General features: G+C 41.2%; 1 protein-coding gene across 3 annotated transcripts in view; it reads left to right on the forward strand.

Annotated features, from left to right (window-relative positions):
- Nucleotides 1-19633, forward strand: part of KIAA1644 (KIAA1644 ortholog) — a 195387-nt gene that overhangs the window by 110534 nt on the left and 65220 nt on the right. The window contains exon 1 of one of the 3 annotated variants that reach the window (XM_014940048.1): nucleotides 287-476. The exons of the other annotated variants lie outside the window; for them this stretch is intronic. The gene's annotated coding sequence lies outside the window, so the exon portion shown is untranslated. Of the gene's footprint in view, nucleotides 1-286; nucleotides 477-19633 lie in introns of those variants that run through there. 3 annotated transcript variants of the gene reach the window in all.

Raw genomic sequence — 19633 nt, forward strand, 5'->3', positions numbered from 1 at the left:
TGGGAAGGAAAGCAGCGCCGTGTAGCCCGGCCCGGGCGGGGAAGTTTTGCGTGCGGGACACATCGGCGGCCGGTGCGGGAAGAAAAGCGGCGGGGTCGGCTCCCCGTGTGTGTGTGTGTGTTGTAGCGGGGGCCGGGTGCGGGAGAGAGGAGGGAGGCAGGCACCTGGAGAGCCGGCCCCAGGTGGAGGGAGAGCAGCTGGTTGGAGCGGAGGCGGGGGGGAGGCAGAGGAGAAGGTGGAGAGCGGGGAAGCGGGCGGGGACAGGAGGGGACGGGGGAGATGGGGAAGGAGGTGGAGGTTCCTCAGCACCGGCGCTTCGTCCCCCGGCTCCTGGGCTGAAACACCGCGCTGGGCTCTGGGCGCTGCTGCTGCCGCCGCCCCCCCGACTTTTCCTTCGAGGGGGTGGGTGGGCTTCGCCGAGCAACTGTTGGAGGCGAAAAAAAGTGGCCGTACCCCGAAGAGCGACTCAGCGCAAGGTGAGGGGATGGTTCGGGGGGCGAGATGGAGCAAACGCGGCTTCTCAGCGCTCTCCCGGGCGCTGCCGAGGAACGGACCCGCGGGCACCGGGACCCGCTTCCCGGCGGAGCTGCCGCCGCCTCCCCCGGGCGGGAGCAGGGCAGCGGCGGCGGTGGCTCGGTCCGGTCCGGTCCGCGTTGTGTTGGGCGTGCGGGGAAACTTTGTGCGTGGCTCCCGGTGCGAGGGGGAAGGCCGAGGGGGTGCGGGAACGGCGCGGCTTCGGGGGGACCCCCGGCGCAAAGAGCCCAAGCGGCGGGATGGCTACCGCGTTTGTTTGCCCGTTTGCCTCAGCGGCTGGCAGGTTTTTGGGGTGTGTTTGGGTTTTGGATCGATATTTATTTGCAGGACTCGGGTATTAATCACTCGTGTCTTAGAAAGCTCATTAGTGGTGACTTGTTTCCATGACAACGGGACCCCTCTGAGTCTTCGGGGTTATGTATTTGCCCGATTTCTTTCTTTTTTTTTTTTTTTTTTTTTTTTTTAAAAAAAAAAAAAAAAAAAAAAAAAAAAAAAAAAAAAAAAAAAAAAAAAGTTCTAGGCCGTTTTTTTTTTTTTTTTTTTTTTTTTTTTCTTTTCATGAAGTGTATTTGTACTAGCATCGTGTGTTGTCACCGAGGAGAAAAACAAGTGAATAAGACCTACGTGATCCTCTGGCCTCTATTCAGCGTTCCTGTAACACTAAGTTATTTTTCCAGCCTTAGTTAATGATACATAGATGGGACTAAGCAAGTGTGTGAGTTGTTATACAAGATTTCTTAGTTCTTGTTTTACTGCCTTATCTCCTCTAGCTCTAAAGCTCAGACTAAGGTACGGTCTGACCTATTGTGTGTTCAAAGTACCCCTTAGACATGTTAGTACTGAAAAGTGTGACGCTTGTTATCTTTTTGGGTTTGCATTAGGTAGCACAGAGCCCTTTGGGAGGCATTGTATTGCAGTCTCTGGAGTTTTATTGCTACAGCAGCGCTGGGAATCAGGAGTGACTTATTGTGTAACTTTGTCACCTTCTTGTGGTGTGACCTTGACAGGTCCCTTAACTTCTTTATATCCCACCGCGTCGCCACAAAAGAAGATGTTGCCTGCTTGAGGCGCTCTGAGCTAATCAAGCAAAACACCTTTTCTGAGATGGAATACTGTTAAAACTGGATATATTGTTTTCTGTTATGAGGAGTAAGCGTATCTTACACATCCCTTTTCCTTAATGATATAGATGAAAATTCCCCCTTTCCAACTTCAGTGTTTAACATAGCACAATAGTGTTAGCTCTTCAAACGATGTGTGCTGTTGTCATCCAGCTGAAATCAGTGATTCTAATCCCATTTCTGCTAACTACCAGTCACTGCTTTCCTGGGTTAACTTCAGAGTCAGGTAAAAAGGAGCATCTTTAGCAGTCTTAAATTCATAGGAATATCTACTATGACGGAGTATACATCCAGCAAGAAGATACAATAGTAAAGAAAGACAAGACCGTAAAATTGAATGACAGTTTTGATCGCCTGCCTTAGCATTGCAGCCCTAGAGGGACTTAAATGCTTTTTTTGAGAGAGCGAGCAAGCAAGCATGCACTTTTTACTCAACTATATGTCAAGTTAAACATCTGAAACTGTTCTACCTAATTCATTGTTTTCCAAGAAAAATGTTAATATGTAGTGTTCTGTTGAGAAATATTGGGAGTGTGTAAGAAGCCTTTTAGAATATACAATTCTAAACCAAAATACTGCCTGGGAGATGTTCAGTTGTGACCATTTTAGATGACAGGAGTGTTAAGTTATAACAGGAACTTCAGTAAGAAGCATATATTATTCTTCTTTCTTGAAGTGCTTCTTTTAAGTGAATAAACTATATCTATTATAAAATAAGGTTTTCTTTCATACTGGGAGGAAGCGTCTGTCCCCAGTTCAGCTCAGTTCAGCAAAGTGCTAAAACATATGCTTCATTCCAAATGCATTAGTGTTCTCTAATGTCAGTAGGCAAATTGTGCTTCAAGCTTTTACTTAAATATTCCCAAAAAATCAAAGCCTGTGATCTTGGCTTTTGTATTTTGGTTTTGTTTTGTTTTGTTTTTTAGCAGCTTATTAGTGAGACATTTGTCTGAAAATAGTTCTTGGGAATTGAGGACAATCTGACCACTACCAGCCCTTAGTTACCAGTGAAGTAATTTTATGACAATCCCATGAAGAGAAAGAAAGAAAAATAAATGACATCTTAGCATCTCATCTTCTTTGGACTTAAATTTCCATACTGAACTGTTAAATTTTTACTACATAGTGCTGCACAATCAATAGAGGCAGAGAGAAGGTGATCTAGGTGATCTGTGCTTTATATCCTCTGCAAAGCTTGGTCTTTTGTTACTGGTAATAGTAAGAACAACAGATACTTCAGTTCAATTCTTAGACTCTGGTAGCCACGAGAGGAAAAAAATAATCTTCATTTTATTTTTTAAGACTGATAATAACGCAGCAAGACAGATGATTCATAAGAAGCCTGTGTTACTTTTATTTTTTTCAGAACAATAATCACTTAAGATTGTAAGAAGACATCTGAGTATATGACCTGTCAGTGATAAAGGTGTTCTGTTTGAGGGAATGGAAAAGAAGTACCTAGATGTGAAGGCTAAATCTATAGGTATGGATGATGGTATTGGGTTCTGTTGTATTTTACTCAGTCTTGTACCAAAGTGATTTGGGTATAATGTACTCTGGTTTTCATAAACAAAAATACTTCTAACAGTGTTCATATTCAAGCTACGTATTGCTCAAGCTGCATATTTCTTAAACTTTGCTGGCACGTGGAATAAACTGAGTATTCTTTGTTTTTCTGGTGTTCAAAGACTTTCAACTGGCTTGGTGAATAAGCCAGTACTGGTAAAAGATACTGGACCAATATTTAGTGGAAGTGACTGAGCTCCTTTCTCTGTAACAGATCTACTATGCACAAGTCGCTTTATCTCCCTCTATTTCATCTTCTCCCTGGTCATCTTCCCCCTAGTTATCATTCATTCTTGGTTATTTGGAGTGTAGGATCTTCAGTGTAGCCTTGTTATGGGCACATGTTGTGCCCAGACAGAACGTTACCTGCAGTTCACAGATCTATCTTCCAAGGATTAGAGACTTATTAATGGCTCACTCCTGCTTTTCCTGAACCCCTATTTTGCTGTCAGCTTGACTGTACTGGCTTTCTGGATGTAAAAATAAGGCAACCATGCCAATGGGCCAAGGCCAATGGGATGAGGTTCAACAAGGCCAAGTGCTGGGTCCTGCACTTGGGTGACAACAACCCCATGCACTACTGGCTTGGAGGATAGTGGCTGGAAAGCTGCCCAGTGGAAAAGGACCTGGGGGTGTTGGTGGGCAGCCGGCTGAGTATGAGCCAGCAGTGAGCCCAGGTGGCCAACAGCATCCTGGCTTGTCTTAGAAATAGTGTGGCCAGCAGGAGTAGGGAAGTCATCGTCCCCCTGTACTCAGCACTGGTGAGGCCCCATCTCAAGTACTGTGCCCAGTTTTGGGCCCCTCACTATAGGAGGGACACTGGGGTGCTGGAGCAGGTCCAGAGAAGGGCAGCAAAGCTGGTGATGGGTCTAGAGCACAAGTCTTATGAGGAGCAGCTGAGGGAACTGGGGTTGTTTGGCTTGGAGAAAAGGAGGTTGATGTGGGACCTTATTGCTCTCTACAACTACTTGAAAGGAGGTTGTAGCCAGGTGGGCATCAGTCTCCTCTTCCAAGTAACAGGCGATAGGACAAGAAGAAATGGCCTCAAGTTGCTTCAGGGGAGGTTTAGATTGGATATTAGGAAAAATTTCTTGACTAAAGGGGTTATTAAGTATTGGAACAGGCTGCCCAGGGAAGTGGTTGAGCCACCATCCCTAGAAGTATTTAAAAGGCGTGTAGATGTAGCGCTGAGGGACAGGGTTTAATGGTAACTTGGCAGTGCTATGCTAATGGTTGGACTTGATCTTAAATGTCTCTTCTAACCATAATGATTCTACAATTCTATCAATTTAAAATACCCATGTTAGTAGCAAGGGGCTCATCAAGGCCAGAAACCAGCACTAAAGATCCAAAGTGAAATCTTGACTTTTCCTTTCTTCTGCCCGCCCCCCCCCCCCCCCCCCTTTTTTTTTTTTCTTTTCCTTTTCCAGTATTTCTAGGAGGGAGACAAGCAGATGAGTTTCCAAGTATACTTTTAGGGCTTTTAAAACACACAGCTTCATTTGCAGGAATGAGTAGTGATGTTGGGAAGGTATGAGAGCTGTTTCTGTATTATTCCAGTTGGGAGTTTAATTATGTTCTTCATAAACTATTATAAAATGTTTACACTTCAAAATACTATGTACTTGTTTCAGCTATATTTCTTTTTTGTTTGGTCTTACTTTTCAAAATCACAGACTGAGACAGGGTTATTTCCTATGAAAGGTCTACAGATGAAAAACTGACTTTTAAAGTGATCTCCTTTCTGTTATATATAGTAGATTTCATTCTGTCTTTCATCAGAATTTAGCTGGCAAAATTAAGATAAAACAAAGGAGGTACTTTCACATACCAGTGGAAGGTAAAGTAAAACTCTTTTATTTGCTTCTTAAAGATGAGACTTCTTAAATATGAAGCTCCTTTGTGACCTTTCATTTACTTGCCATATTTTTAATGAACTGTGTACGATGATTTTTTAGACTTTTAAGGCCCAAATTTGAAACAACCCAAAGAAATCTGTTTTTTACAAAAATGTATTTTGGTGGGAAGCTTCTCCCAGGTCTCTAAAATGCCTGACGTTGCACACCTGCAAGCTGACATGTACAGACTCTCTAGTCACGTTGGAGGTTTTGGACCTGGGTGTGTTTTCTGCTTATAAAATAGATGAAAAGAGACATCGGCTCAAATTACTTCCAAATTCAAGTTACTTCCAAATCTTTTTATTGCTCAAACCTGTAATGGAATTCGGTAGCTGTAGGGCTCTGCCCATGACCGGTTTGTACGTCACTGCAGTGGAGATTATAGGAAGTCTGAAGAGCAAAGTAAATCTTCCTTCTCATGGAGTCTCATTGAACATGGTGTGGCCTCCTGCATGAAGGAGTAGAATGCATGAACGTTTTTATAAGGACTTAAAAATTCAGGAAGAAATATGAGACTCAGTGCCATATAAGGCAGGCGTTATAAAAGAGTTCTACAGATAGTGGTGAGTTGGTTAGTAATAGTGTTGTTAGTAGTCACCAGAAGCCCAGTAAGAGCAGGAGGCGAATCACCAGTGTTAGAGTAGATCAAATCTACTATATGGAGTGTGGACAGACCAGAGTGCCCTGCTGCTTCAGAAACACCAAACAAAATGATTCTTCTCAGAGGCCATGAAAACAAAGAGAGGGCTGTTTGCTGGCCTGCACAGGTTCTGCAGTATGAAGTCTTCATTATCTCTGTGCCTTTGCCATGTTTGTAAAGAGCTCATCCGCTGGTGATGGGAAGTACCAGTGGTGTAGTTCTGATTCAAAGAAGCCTACTAGTGTCAGCAAAAAACGTGTGGCCAACAGTTTGTCTTTGGCATGTCGTGTCTTTGCTCTGGCATCTGTGTAATATCCAGTAGATTTCAGAAGTCTCTGCTCTCCAGAGGACCCTTGAAAATCTAAGAACTGTAGCGTACAGCCTTTGGAACGGTTCAAATTTAAAGCACTGGAGGAAAATATGATATTTTTTTTGTTTGTTTGTTTCCTTTTCTTTCTGATAAATTTGCCTACATTTTTCCAGTTATCTGCCAGCAGTTCATGGGACAGAAGATAGATTTCCCCTTTGATTGGTACCCCAGATGCGCATATACTGCTTGCCAAAATGTAAAGAAGGAAATCAATGCACGGCAGGAAAAACAGATAGCATATTCCCCTCTTACAGCTCAATACCCTCTGGCAACACATAATGCCTGCCGAGAGGAGCCACTGACTACTTCTGTGAGCTCAGGTGGCATCTCAACCCTTAGATGCTGCTTCTGAACTGCCTTTCCTCTTCAATCAGCGTAATATAGCGGTGCTGTTGTGGTCGGATGGGTTTGCCTGGGCTGTTTCACTTGCAGGAGACAGGCCCTGAGCACAGCAGTTGAGGGGTCTGCCCGCCTGGCTGGGCAGGGTGGAAGCCAAGGTGCAGATCCGTGATCTTCTCTGGGGAGCAGGCAGGGAGAAGACCTCGCCTCGGCGTGCGCAGCGGTCCCAGCAACAGCCTCTGCGTGCTTCTCCTCTTGAGTCTCCTGATCTGTAGGCTGACCTTTTCACACTAGTGAAGCTTAGCAGGCCCACCCAATTTTGTCACTTTACGCCGCGTGTCTGATGTTGCAGACAGGGAGTCTGTTCCTGCTCTGTTTGGAGTCAAGGGCAGAATTCTCAGTGATTTCCATAGGAACAAGATGTGTTCCCAAACAGACTTCAGTAGCGAGAAAGAAACTTCCTAATAAAGAACCAGACTATAACAATACACAAAACATCAAGCATTGTTCTAGGCTTCAGAGCTCTTAATAGTAACAGGCTTGCAGAGCAAGAGCTGCAAACAGCAAATCTCAGGGCATTCCTGGCAAGGCTGGACGATTACCAGCTCTCCTTCTGCCCTGAGAAACAATTGAGGCTTGATCACGTTACTGATAAAAATCCTACTTATTCTAATGGACACTATTCAGGCCCCTTAGATTATATAGAATGGAATTCTAGCAGCAGTGAAGCGTGACATAATAGGCATTACACAAAGGAATTACGATGTCAAGCAGGAAAGGTAGTGGGATTTCAATTTACCTAAGGAAACAAAATGCCCATTCCCACACTGATGTGGAGACTGTTGGAAGTTACCAAGGAAAACTTCGGACTGCAATTCTGCTAATTTGAGTTGTTACAATTTAGTCAGTCTGGTTCCTAACAAAATATTTTTTAAGTTTTCTTCCTTTGAGTATTACTTTTTTCTCCCCCCCACCTCCACCTTCCCCTTACTGACATGCCTGTGTTTCATTTAACAGAGGGACCTTTTCAGTTATAGGCTTCTAAGAGGGGTTGAAATTAGGAACCTAGAGCCTGTTGAAGGTAGGTGGTTCCAAAATGTAGCTCATAGATACCTGCAGTTCCTTGTTTGCATTCCAAAATCCCTGTGTTCCATTAATTTTGCCACCAGAAAGCTACTATTCTGTCCAAATAAAGCTGCCAAGGTGCAAGGAAGTCTTGGGAAGGTAATTCCTTGGGTCATATGAATTGTACATTTGACATTTGTGTAGCATTCCCAAACATGAGAGCTCTAGGGCTGTAATTTTTCACACAATTTTCAGCTTGTTATAGTCAGAACACCATTTTCTCTGATTACCAGGTGAAACATGGTTATCTCCTGTCTTGGTTTGTCTTGTAAAGTGTGTGGCTGACATGCTTTCCTATTATGTCATTTCCCAGGGAATTAATATTTTAACATATAAACACATAGGCAAAATTCTATGCAGAGGTAAAGTTTTCCAAGGAGATTGTATCCACTTCAGGCACTTTCTCTTGAATGGCAGATATGAATGTTCAGTATGCATTTTAATCCAGAGCACTAGCATTGTCCTACACAGTTAAGGTTGGGTTTTTTGTTCCAGTCTTGATTTTTGGCATATCCATGGCAAGTCATTTGGACACAAAGCTGCCAAGATAATAAATAGACTAAACTTTTTGTTTTGCCAAGATAATAGATCAAGCTTTCTATTCTAAAGGTACAAAATTAAATGTACAAAATATGCCAAAGTGCAGAAGTTGAATACAAAGCTACTTGACTGATTTACTCGAAAGATGTAAAAGGCAACATAAGTCTATAGGCAAAAACAATGTCAGCCCAAAATTTTATAGTCATGAAGAACTTAACACCATCCAAAATGAGGGGAATGACAAGCATGTGTTAATGGAAATTGAAGATCTTCACAGGATGGTCTTCATTGCTATTTTGGGGGAGGGAGGGGAAGACTTTCATTCTTTTAAATCTCATATTGCAGTTAAATTCCCCTTATAGGTATGTGGGGCAGGAGCCCTGACCTGAATAAAACACTGATTGTGTATCTGGCTTCTTGGAGGAGTTGCTCACTGACAGATTGAGCTGGAATGGAAAAGTCATGAGAGAAATCAGTGAGTGGCTATTCTCAATATTGAAACCATTTTTATGAAGCAATTTCGAGATAATCGTGGGTGTTATCTTTTTTGATCGTGCGGCGTTTTAAGAGTAATTCCTTGTGATCCTGTTGTAATGTTGTGACGTGGCGGCATTTCCTTGATTAAGATATTGCTGAATTCTCATTTTTAGAAATACTATTGGCAGGGCTTTAGAAACCTGGACTCTGGCCAGAAAATAAACAATCACTGAAGCCAACTGTGCAAGGAGATTCTATACACACAAGTTGGAGACTGTCAATCTTTACTTTGTGTTGCAGACTTTCTCCTCCGTGTTTGGGCAAATCTGTAAATTCCTACTCGAAGTAACTCGGCAGCCGTGTAACTGGCCACTGAGGGATCACTCTGGTGCATGGACATTAGCCAGGGCAGTGGTTACTGAACCACGTCCTGTCCCATAGCCCTTCAAGAACTGGTGGCAAATGGAAAAGGTCCTGTGAGCTTGGTGCTCTTCTGCTTCTAACCTGTGACTTGTGACAGTCTTCAAGTTGTTCTAGTGCTAGAAGAGCAGCAGGGCGTACACATCACTGTGCAGTCAGTGTCTTTTCTGCAAAGATCAGGCTCGGTCGCTCTTAACTTCTTCCCATTTCTCTTCCCTTCCTTTTCACTCAGGGTGAGCTTTGCTGTTGATCTCTTGACTAGTGTCAGTCAGCTCCCCTGAAACTTTAGAGCTTTATAATTTTACATAAGAAACAAGCTCACATTTTATGTTGCTGATGGTACTTCCCTTTTAGGAACGTCACACGTAGAACTGTTCATAAATTGTAAGTCCATCCTGCAGCAAAGAAACAATTCACCTTTATTTCAAGGTAGAAGAGACCAGGTGAAGAGTTACTGAACAGGGGTCAAATATTTGTTTAATACGAAATAACTGTTTTTGAGACACGTGTCCTACTTTTATAAGTCCATGGGCAAATTCCTATTTATTTTTATGGAAGCGGGGTAAAGCCCCATGTGTCTGAGGGATACTATTGTGAAAACAAACCCTTGCTGAGTACCCTCTGCAGGAATCGGGATGCGCTCCTGGCCAATAATCTAAATATAACAATGTGAAATTTATGAGGAAGGGAATTGGCAGTAATAATGCTTCTTTTGCCTTTCTTCTCTTCATCATTAGCTTCCCACACTTTTGGGTCATTCTCAGCAGAGAGCTGTTCAGGCCATTAATTGTCTTCGTTAGACAATCTCTATCTTCTTTCCCATAGTAACATATTTGTAGCAGGGAAAGTTCTATCCATCATTAGTCATTTAAGCCCTAAGGCCATAGTCCAAAGCTTGCTTCCTGTTTTTTTTTTTTTTCTAGAATCTATTATACATAAGAGAAATGAATATGTATCCACATGCACGCATACAGGCATACATGCGTAGCTCTCATTACAATTAATTTGCGTTACATGTGTTCATTTTATGCTTTTGTAATTGGTGTAATCTCTCGGTGATAATCTGAGGGGTGCAATGAGGTTAATGCTTATGGCTCTGGTCCAGAGTTTGTAACCCTCATGATTATTTTCTAACGCCACCTAGCTTTTCCCTAACTGTTATGAATTTGGACTGCAGTGGAAGATTTGCAGTAGCATGAACATGAGTCCAAATGATTGAGAATTAATAAGAACAAAATCTGTTATTTTACCTATTGAACATAGATAACATCATTCTAAACTTACTGCAGCGATGGAAATTAAATATGGAATAAACATGTTCGCAAGGCTTCACAGTTTTAAGTATTTAAGAGATTATTTTTATCTTTTATTCTTCTCCGAAGCATGAAATTTAATCCAATAGTCTTAAATCAATGGTAGTTGTAGTCAACTTTAAAACATCAAGCAAGAGCTCCAGCAACACGCACGCTTTTTGGAAGTGCCCTGTACTGAAACTGTCTCACAGTAAGCCCTAGTCAAGGCTTGGTGCTAGGTGCTTTTTAAGGAAAGGTAAAAGAGAAGCAATATTCTTAAGGAAATCAGCACCTTTCTTAAGCAGGATATGTTTATATTGTTGTCTGCTTTGATAATTGGGCTTTAAAAGTGAGCATTGTTTTTGCAACCTTCTGCATAATAGTTATAAAAAACGATTAAAAACCCTGTATAAAATAAATAATATGAATGAAACTATAGTGCTGTCACTCTTCACAATCAAATCTGAGATTTCTATTCCTTTAGCTTTGGAACTTGCTCTTCCTTTTCTGTTCTGTCTGCCTTGTAAATCACGTATCCCTCTTTAGGTGGGTTTAGACAGGCACACAGTGAAGAATAGTGGGACTCTTGTCACTTATTTTAATGACCAAAGTCACGACTAACTGTGTTTTGCAGTATGCTGGTGGCGTAGGCTGGGCTACTAAAGTTTAAGTGTCCAGCAGCTGCCTACAAAAGTCCAAAATTTGCCAGACCTCTGTCTTGAAAAACATTTATTGTGCCTTCTTTATCATCATATCTTGCAAAGAAAATGGTATTAGGAACAGTGGCAGTGGTTTTGTTTCATGTAATACTGATCAGAACCGGGAAAATCCTTCTCCAGTTTCATGAGCCTAATCCCTGTTTCCTTTGCTTTTTCCTTTCCTTTTCCTTTCTGTCTGGTATGAAGTAAATGTTCTGGTGTTTTAGTTTCAAGCATCAAAACCAAACAAATGTTTATCCCATTTAAAGATGAATGTCTTTTCTAATTTTTTCCAATTCAGCTGCCAAAACAACAAAAAATACCAGTCAGTAGCATAGCCTTATTGGAGAATTTGTGTCTGGCACAGAATGGCTGTCTAAAAGAACATGGTTTTTTCTGTGAATTGAGATGCTGAGCACATGATCTGATTAGTCTGTTTTCAGAGTCGTCATCACTGCAAGTCCTTCCTTTCCTGGAAGAGAAGTTCTGATATTGAGAGGGGGATTAAAGGCACCGTCAGCAAGTTTGCGGATGACACCAAGCTGTGTGGGGTTGTCGATACACCAGAGGGATGGGATGTCATCCAAAAGGACCTGGACAGGCTGGAGAGGTGGGCCCAGGTGAACCTCATGAGGTTCAACAAGAACAAGTGCAAGGTTCTGCACCTGGGCCGGAACAATCCTCACCATCAGTACAGGCTGGGGGTGAGGTATTAGAAAGCAGCCCTGAGGAAAGGGACGTGGGGGTGCTGGTGGATGAGAAGCTGGACATGAGCAGGCAGTGGGCAGCTGCAGCCCAGAAGGCCAATCACATCCTGGGCTGCATCAAAAGATGCGTTCCCAGCAGGTCCAGAGAGGTGATTCTTCTGCTTTACTCTGCTCTGGTGAGACCTCACCTGGAGTATTGTGTGTAGGTCTGGAGCCCTCAATATAGGGAAGACATGGACCTGATGGAGCAGGTCCAGAGGAGGGCCACTGAAATGATCAGGGGGTTGGAGCCCCTCTGCTACGAGGACAGGCTGAGGCTCCGGGGACACCTAATAGCAGCCTTCCAGTACCTGAAGGGGGCCTACAGGAAGGCTGGGGAGAAACTGTTTACAAAGGCCTGTAGTGATAGGACGAGGGGAAATGGCTTTAAGCTGGAGGGAGCAGATTTAGATTGGAGATTAGGAGAAAGTTTTTTTTTTTTTTTTTTCTGAAGGCTTTATTCTACAGAGGCCAAAAACTAAGCAGTGTGCAGGCTGACCGCTTCGCAAGAGTCTGCTGAAGCTTTTGCTTGCTGTATACCCTGTGCAGGGTCCAGGGCAGTTTTAAGTTTAATATCTAGACCATAGTCATCTATACACAATAACAACTGCACACCAGTACAGTGGCTTTGTCCTTTAACAGGAATCTGCTTTCAAGATGTAAAAGTCTGTTTGAAGAGTTCTCTTGCATGCTCTGACAGAGTTGTGACTTCATTATATTCTGTGGTTTTTAGAGGATCCGAAGCTGGGTCAGCTCTTCAGTAAGACACAGTGAAGGATGGGTTATAAGTATCAAATTGTGATTTTTTTCTTCATGTAGCTGAACATTGGAACTTGAAGCTATTGTAGTTTGCGTTCACCCAGAAGCAGGCTTTCAGACAGCCTGGAGAACGCCTTCTTGAATCAAGAGGTTTCAGAAAACTTTGCAGCCATCAAACCATGATTTTGAAGTCATGATATGTTCTTGTAGAGTAATGCTTTGCTTGTTTTTGTACAGGCATTCTGCAGGGATGGGAGACAGGGCAAGGAGACTGGGCTTTGGTGTGGCTCTTTTGGATTGGGGAGATGATACAGGAAAAGGATGTCGGAGTGGATGTTTTGGGTCAGGTCAAGCATGCTTCTAGCTTGCTGCAGTGTCTCTGATACTGGCTGGGCTAGATAGCTTACCATGCACATATAGGGCAAACATATTTCCCCAGATATAGTCTTTCAGCTTTTGGCCATCTGCATCATAGGTACTTTCTGCACAGAACTATGACTTTTAGGTCATAGTTCTGTGTTTAATAGCTGTTAGTGGATGTTTTTAATCCATAAAATTTGTTTAATTTTTCTTAAAGTACAAGTAAGCTTTTGACATTAAAAAACCCCGTTAAACTACATGCCGTGTGGAAAAAAACCCACCTCCTTTTGTTTGTTGTAGAACTGTTACCTGATAATACTGTAATTCTTGTATTATGAGAAGCGATGCGTGATTGTTGCCTATTCAGTTTGTCAATGCCACTTGCAGATTTTTTTATAGACTTTTATGAGATTCCTCCCCAACTGAATCTTCCTAGTCTTTTTAAAAGCTTGCAGACAGAAAAAATTCTGCACTTCATGCTATCCTTCTCATTCCCTCCTGTTCCTTTTCCAGCTCTAGAGATAGAGGTAAACCATAAACTAGTACCATGATATCATGAGCTTTTCTTTTGTTCCCTTTTTTTTTTTTTTTGTCCTCAGCAGCTTCTGAAATTGTATTTTGCTTTCTGACTGCTAGAATACTAAATCTTCGTCTGGATAGAATAGACGTGCATAAATGTTTTTATTATAGCTTTCATATCTCTCTAAGGTGCAGTAGCCCACCCAGTGTTGGAGCCCACCACTGTGCAAAGCTAGTGAGGGGAGGCAGCTTGCTCCCTGCATTACTCTGCATTTACCAATGTGAATTTCATTTGCTGTTTTATCCCTCAGTTGCTCAGTATTGTGAGTGATGGATTCTACTGGAACGATTTCTGGGTGAAGGCAAGGAAGTGTTCTGCCAAGCTGTGGATGCTTTGAAGAGGGAGTCAGCTCAGTCTGAGGGAATGTATGTCTCAGGGCTTGCCATAATTTTGTAGAACTGGAAGTCTTAAGTTCTCTAAAATAACTTGGGTGAAGTAATTCTTCTGTTAAGCCTGTGCATTTCTTTGCTTTCTGCCACAGAGTCTTTAAAGGACTTAATGGGCAAAACCTGGCAGCCAAATGAGGTTACGGTAGAGTAGTGACAGCAGGAATGTAGAAGGTCTGCCTTGCTAGTTTTCAGCATCAAGGACAGCAGCAGGGGAAGCAGAACACACGGTTCCAGGAGATAAGATGACAAGCAGGAGGGTAAAGGAGAACCGGAATCACAAAAAAGAGATAAAGGTTGGTCTCCACCAGAAATCTGTTAACTTAGAAACACAGCATCTTGGTAACAAGATGATGCTATAGTCAGCTACTTGATCGGCTGACCCCAGAATACACACACTGTGGTCACCGTGGTTCTGTAGGTTTTGTTTTGTTTTGGGTTTGGTTTTGGGTTTTCTGTGGGTTTTTTGTGAGTTTTTTGGGTTTTTTTGTTCTTTTTCAGCTGGCAACAGTGAAGCAGTTTTCCTCTATGATGTTACACTATGTTTCTTGTACAGATTTAAGGTTTCGGAGACAGAAATGGTACTTGTTTTACTCACTACATAGTGTTTTGGTCAGGAGTAGGAATTAGACTCCTTGGTGCTGAGAGAAAGGACTTTCAAAGTGATCTGAATTCGTCATGCTTATCCAGGCTGTTTGAAAACTAGAGTATGTGTCCTTGGGGATGCAGTACTTGGGCTTCTTGTGTAAAGCAATCTTAAGATGTGTCTCCTCACAAAATACAAAACAAGAAGAAAAATCTTTAAGGCTGTCAAATCTTTCTTCCTCTATAAATCGTAAGTTTTGTCCATGTGGAAACTAGCAATGTCTTCAGTGAGTTGCCAGATGTTTAGGGGTTTTCCCTCCCTGTGTCTTTACCTTGGCTAGGGCGTGTGTAATCATTACCTCTCTGAGAAAACAAATTTCAGTTATTGGTGTTGCAAAGGAATTTGGTTGACAGGTATCTGCAGCATTGTTTAGCTAGTTAATCTAGTAGATAAATTAATATTTTGTTTATTGATTTTAAGTGTCTTGAATTCTGTAGCTTGTTTTCATTAATTGGTCATGGTTGTTAATGTTTATATTCTTTAGAGATGGGAGATTTGGGAGAGGGGATATTAGTCAGTGAAAATCACACAAAGGTGCCTTTTGCATGGTAACAATTAAATAGATGTGGGCTAAAATGGAGCAAACTTTAGCAAAGTCATTTGGATCTGAGGTGCTAGGTAACAGAACCGATAGTTAGGGAGTTGTTATTTACAGGTAGCTTGTAGAGTGAGTTAAAACATTGCTCAATGATGAAGTATTATATGATGATTACTATGGAAATAAAAAATACTATTCTTCCTGTTGTTTTCACTTAAATCCTTCCTTAGCTGCATTGAGTCTTAAAAGAATTGGAACAGGCTTTGAATTGTCATTCTGCACAACTGGTTTTAGTTTCAAAGTGTATTTAGGGCAGAAAACTCTCTTAACCATTACAGTGGTCAAAAAAACTTTCCCTCTACCTAGTAGTCCAGTTATCAGTAGTAAGTAAGTGCTAATGTTTTTAATTAAGTACGTTTTCCTAAACATCTGAAAAAAATATGCTTTTATTACCCAAAGATAGATACTTGTTCTGTAAGACTCTAGCCTGTGTGCTAGCTTCATATGTGCAGCATCCTTTTCATTCCTGCACCTTACTGCTAAGAGGCTTTCTTGCTTTCTCAGTCATCGATCCATCTTCTCACTCTTCATTTTTATTAACATCCTGTCTTATATTAGTTTCTTGTTTCCATTTATGTAGTGCACTATGTTTCAGCATAGTGATTTTTACTGAAATACAGTAAAAAGACTTTTGGAATAGGTTTTGAAACATATTTTAAAAACCGGATTTGTCACATTTAGCAGCTTGAAGCAGATTCCAAAAGATCAAGCTATTAAGTGAAAACACCTTCACGAACGTACTGATATTTAAAGTTTTTATTACACTGAATACACAGTATGCATTATAGTAGTGTAAATCATTGCTTTGTTGGTCATTCAATGTTCAGGACTGCACAAAGCTCTGACTTGCTCCTCTTTCTCTAAACATGTGCTGTGCCCTTCCTCGCATGCACAAAAAGTCCAGAGAAAAGCAGAAGTTACTCTGGTGGAACATGATTAATCTAATGAAGATCTATCAAAAAGTCAAGGTTCCTTTGTATCATATCTCATATATCACATATCTTATACATTATATATGTATCATATAACTTGTATAATGTCTTTGACACGTATCATGTCATATACGCCATATATCGTATTTATCATACGGTATGTATCATATTTTAAATGTATAATATATGCTATATGTTGTGTATCGTACATATAATACCGCGCATATCATATATATCATATCTCATATCATCCATACCATATATATCATGTAATTTTCAATTATTTTAGCACAAAAAACAGAGGACAAATGTTAAAGCAGGAAAGCCTGAAATGCCATTTGATTGCACTGTGAATTACATATAAACAATAAACTTTTAGAGGCAAGTCTTCTGTAATGAAATTAAAACCAAGAACATTTTTAAATCTTTGGCATCCATTTCTGCTCCCATGTGTTGCTTACATGAAGTATTCTGACTTTCTCCAATATGAACTCCTTCTTGGTGACCAAATGGACTAGCATAGTGATGACTGCAGAAAATCCAAAGGGTGAAAGTCAAGCTGCTACACACAAATGGGGAGTCTTGTTGTAAAGGCAGATATATACCTGTCAGATTTTAAACATTTCAGAAATACTTCAGAAGAAAAAGAATGAGTATCTAAGATTATTCTTTTTCACTTAAGATGAATGCCTGAAAATACATTGTTGGAAGATGTTATAGAGATCTTTGAAATAACAGAGGGGAAATCCCTTTCACATCACTTGTTCTCCAGAAGTAAAACTTCCTAGTATTTGAACAGAAGCCATTCGGCTTGTAATTAATGACAGCATCGTTTTTATCTTTAAAAAGCTCATTCTCAAAAGAACGAGACATCAAAAAGTTCCAAGTCCATTAAGAGAAGTAGGATCTTTGATTATTTTTTTTTTTTTTTTTTTCAGTCTGGCTTTCACTCTGCAAACCCAGAACAAAGCAGATTGCATTCATACTCATGTATTGCAACATGACAAAGAACTATACTTGCATAGGGGGGATTGGACGTGCTTACAATGACATGTCAACGCTGTAGTGCTTATTATCCATTTTTGTTATACTTGATTATCAAACTTGAGACCTAAGTTGTCAGTTGGTCATGGAGTGCTGAAGCATTAGCCTGCGCATAGCCGAAAAATAGAGAGTGCCCCTTGAGGCTGTTAGGTACTGTCTGCAGACTGTGCTTAAATATATGGAAATTATCTGATGGACACTTTCAAATTGAATCAGGTTTCTAACAGTGGAGAAAATAGTAATGTTTGCACTAGTAGTTATTTTGTGTTGTAAAACTGCTGATTTTCCTGATGAAAAACAGCTTTCTTTAGTTATCTGATTACCTTTTTCCAGTAAGGAAGTTCTCAAGGATTGAAGTATTCATTTTTTGAGTTATGTTATGGGTAGGTTTAGAGTCCACTAATTTTCTCATAGCACTGAGCCAATGGGAGAATAAACACGTTTATCTTCATATGAATGAATGATCTGATATGTTCGCATGACAGAACAATATGAATTATACAGAATATACAAAGAGTTTTTATTTTAAATAATAGATTTTATTAAAAGCAAAGAAGCTTTAGTCTGGCTTTTAATAGTAAAAATAGGTGACAAATATGTGGTATAACATAAATACTTAAGGCTCATGTTTGTTTTTTTTGTTTTGTTGGGGTACAGCAAACCTTTTCAGAATGTTTTTCGTGTTCCAACTACAAAAGCAAATTGAAATACAGTATAAGGTGGATAAAAAGGGAGCAGGCTAATTAGGTGCCATGGTGTAGTGTTGACAGGTTGATAGATCCACTATTGTGGAAATGCTTTTGCTGTGGTGCCCACTATGTAACTGCTTATAATAAAACCAAGTACTTTTAGACTTCTCGCATTGCATTCTCTCTCTTCAATGTGTGTGTGTGTGTGTCTGTGTATTTTCCTTTGTCTACTTCTGCTCATGCTTCACCAGAAACTTCCTCGCACGCTACACCTTTGTAGCCAGGAGACGTGCTGATACTCAAGGAGTATCAGCAGGAGACCCTGATACTCAAGGGGCTGATACTCAAGGAGTATCAGCAGGAGACCCTGATACTCAAGGGGTTTTTGTTTTCATGTACTGTGCATGTATCCGCTGGCTTCTGTTTTTCTGTTGTTATCCCATGGTATTCTACCGAGCAGATCCCTGAAGAGGCCAAAGTCTGCTCTCCTGAAGTCCAGGGCAGCGAGCTTGCTGTGCACCCTTCTCGCTGCCCTAAGGATCTTGAACTCCACCATCTCATGGGCACCGCAGCCAAGGCTGTCTTTGAGCTTCACATTCCCCACCAGCCCCTCCTTGTTGGTGAGAACAAGGTCCAGCGTGGCACCTCTCTTCTTTGGCTCCTCTATCACTTGGAGAAGGAAGTTATCATTGTTGCATTCCAGGAACTTCCTGGATTGCTTGTGCCCTTATTAGTACAATGGGAAGCCTGATTGGAGAAGATGGATCATTGGGTTGCTCTTCCCTTGTTATTAGTACAACGGGAAGCCTGATTGGAGAAAAGATGGATCATTGGGTTGCTCTTCCCTTGTTATGAGGCCAAGATAGAATTTTTCACTCATATTCCTGGTGGTACTGATGTTTGCTCTGTGTGAGTAGTTTCAGAGACCCGCTGACGTGCTTAAATGCTGAATGAGGCTGAATTCAGTTGACTCTTGACAACAGAATCCAAACACTTGCCTCGGGTTAACCGGCAGCACTTTCAAGCACTGATTTTCTCTGAAACCTTGTATACGTACTTCTGTGGGAAACCTGCCTTTTAAATAGTAATATTAGCTTTCAAAAAACATGCTGATCACACATGGGAAGTTTGAAAATGTCTGTGGGTAGTCACACCAATACAAACGCCTGGATTTTTAAATGAATTATTTTAATTGCAAATGCTTTGTTAGCCTTTCACGTGGATATGTTTCTGAACTGGCTGTATTATGCAGTTGCAATTTAGACAGTGCTTTATTCACAGCTTGTTTCAAGTTCATTGAGCTGATATCCCCACAGGTCCCTTCTTAAGTGCATCTGTGTGTCTTGCATCGCATGCATTTAGCAGTCAGAGATCTTTAGTTCGGAAGTCTGTGTACTGCTGTCACATACGTGGCTGCTTTGGCTTTTCTCATTGCTTGTTGAGTTCTAAGTGCTTGTTGTCATGTTTATCTTCATTCCTAGCCAGTTTTCCTTTCTCCTTAACAAACGATGTCTTCTGGATTTCTTTATGCCTTGCTTTATCTACTTGAAGATCCCAGGTATTTTTCTACTTATAAACAAATAGGCTTACTCTTACTCTTTCATATTTATCAGCGATTCTTAGATGCCTCCTTTTTGTAACTTTTACGTTTATTAATCATCAAATGACTGTGCCCTGCAAGGAAGCAAACTGTGATGTTTAAGTTCTGGTTGCTGCCTCTTGACTTCCCTGAAGAAGATTATCGCTCCTTCAGATGAACTTTGGTCCTATCTTTGAGCACATTTTGCAATACTCTTCATTTGAAGAGCCCCTTTGTGACAAGACTTATGACATTGGAAGGCAATTAGAGTGCAGATGCTTAACCTGGTTATGA

Source organism: Calidris pugnax, unplaced genomic scaffold (assembly GCF_001431845.1).
Source record: "Calidris pugnax isolate Ruff unplaced genomic scaffold, ASM143184v1 scaffold36, whole genome shotgun sequence".
In the NCBI taxonomy this organism is placed as follows: Eukaryota; Metazoa; Chordata; class Aves; order Charadriiformes; family Scolopacidae; genus Calidris; species Calidris pugnax.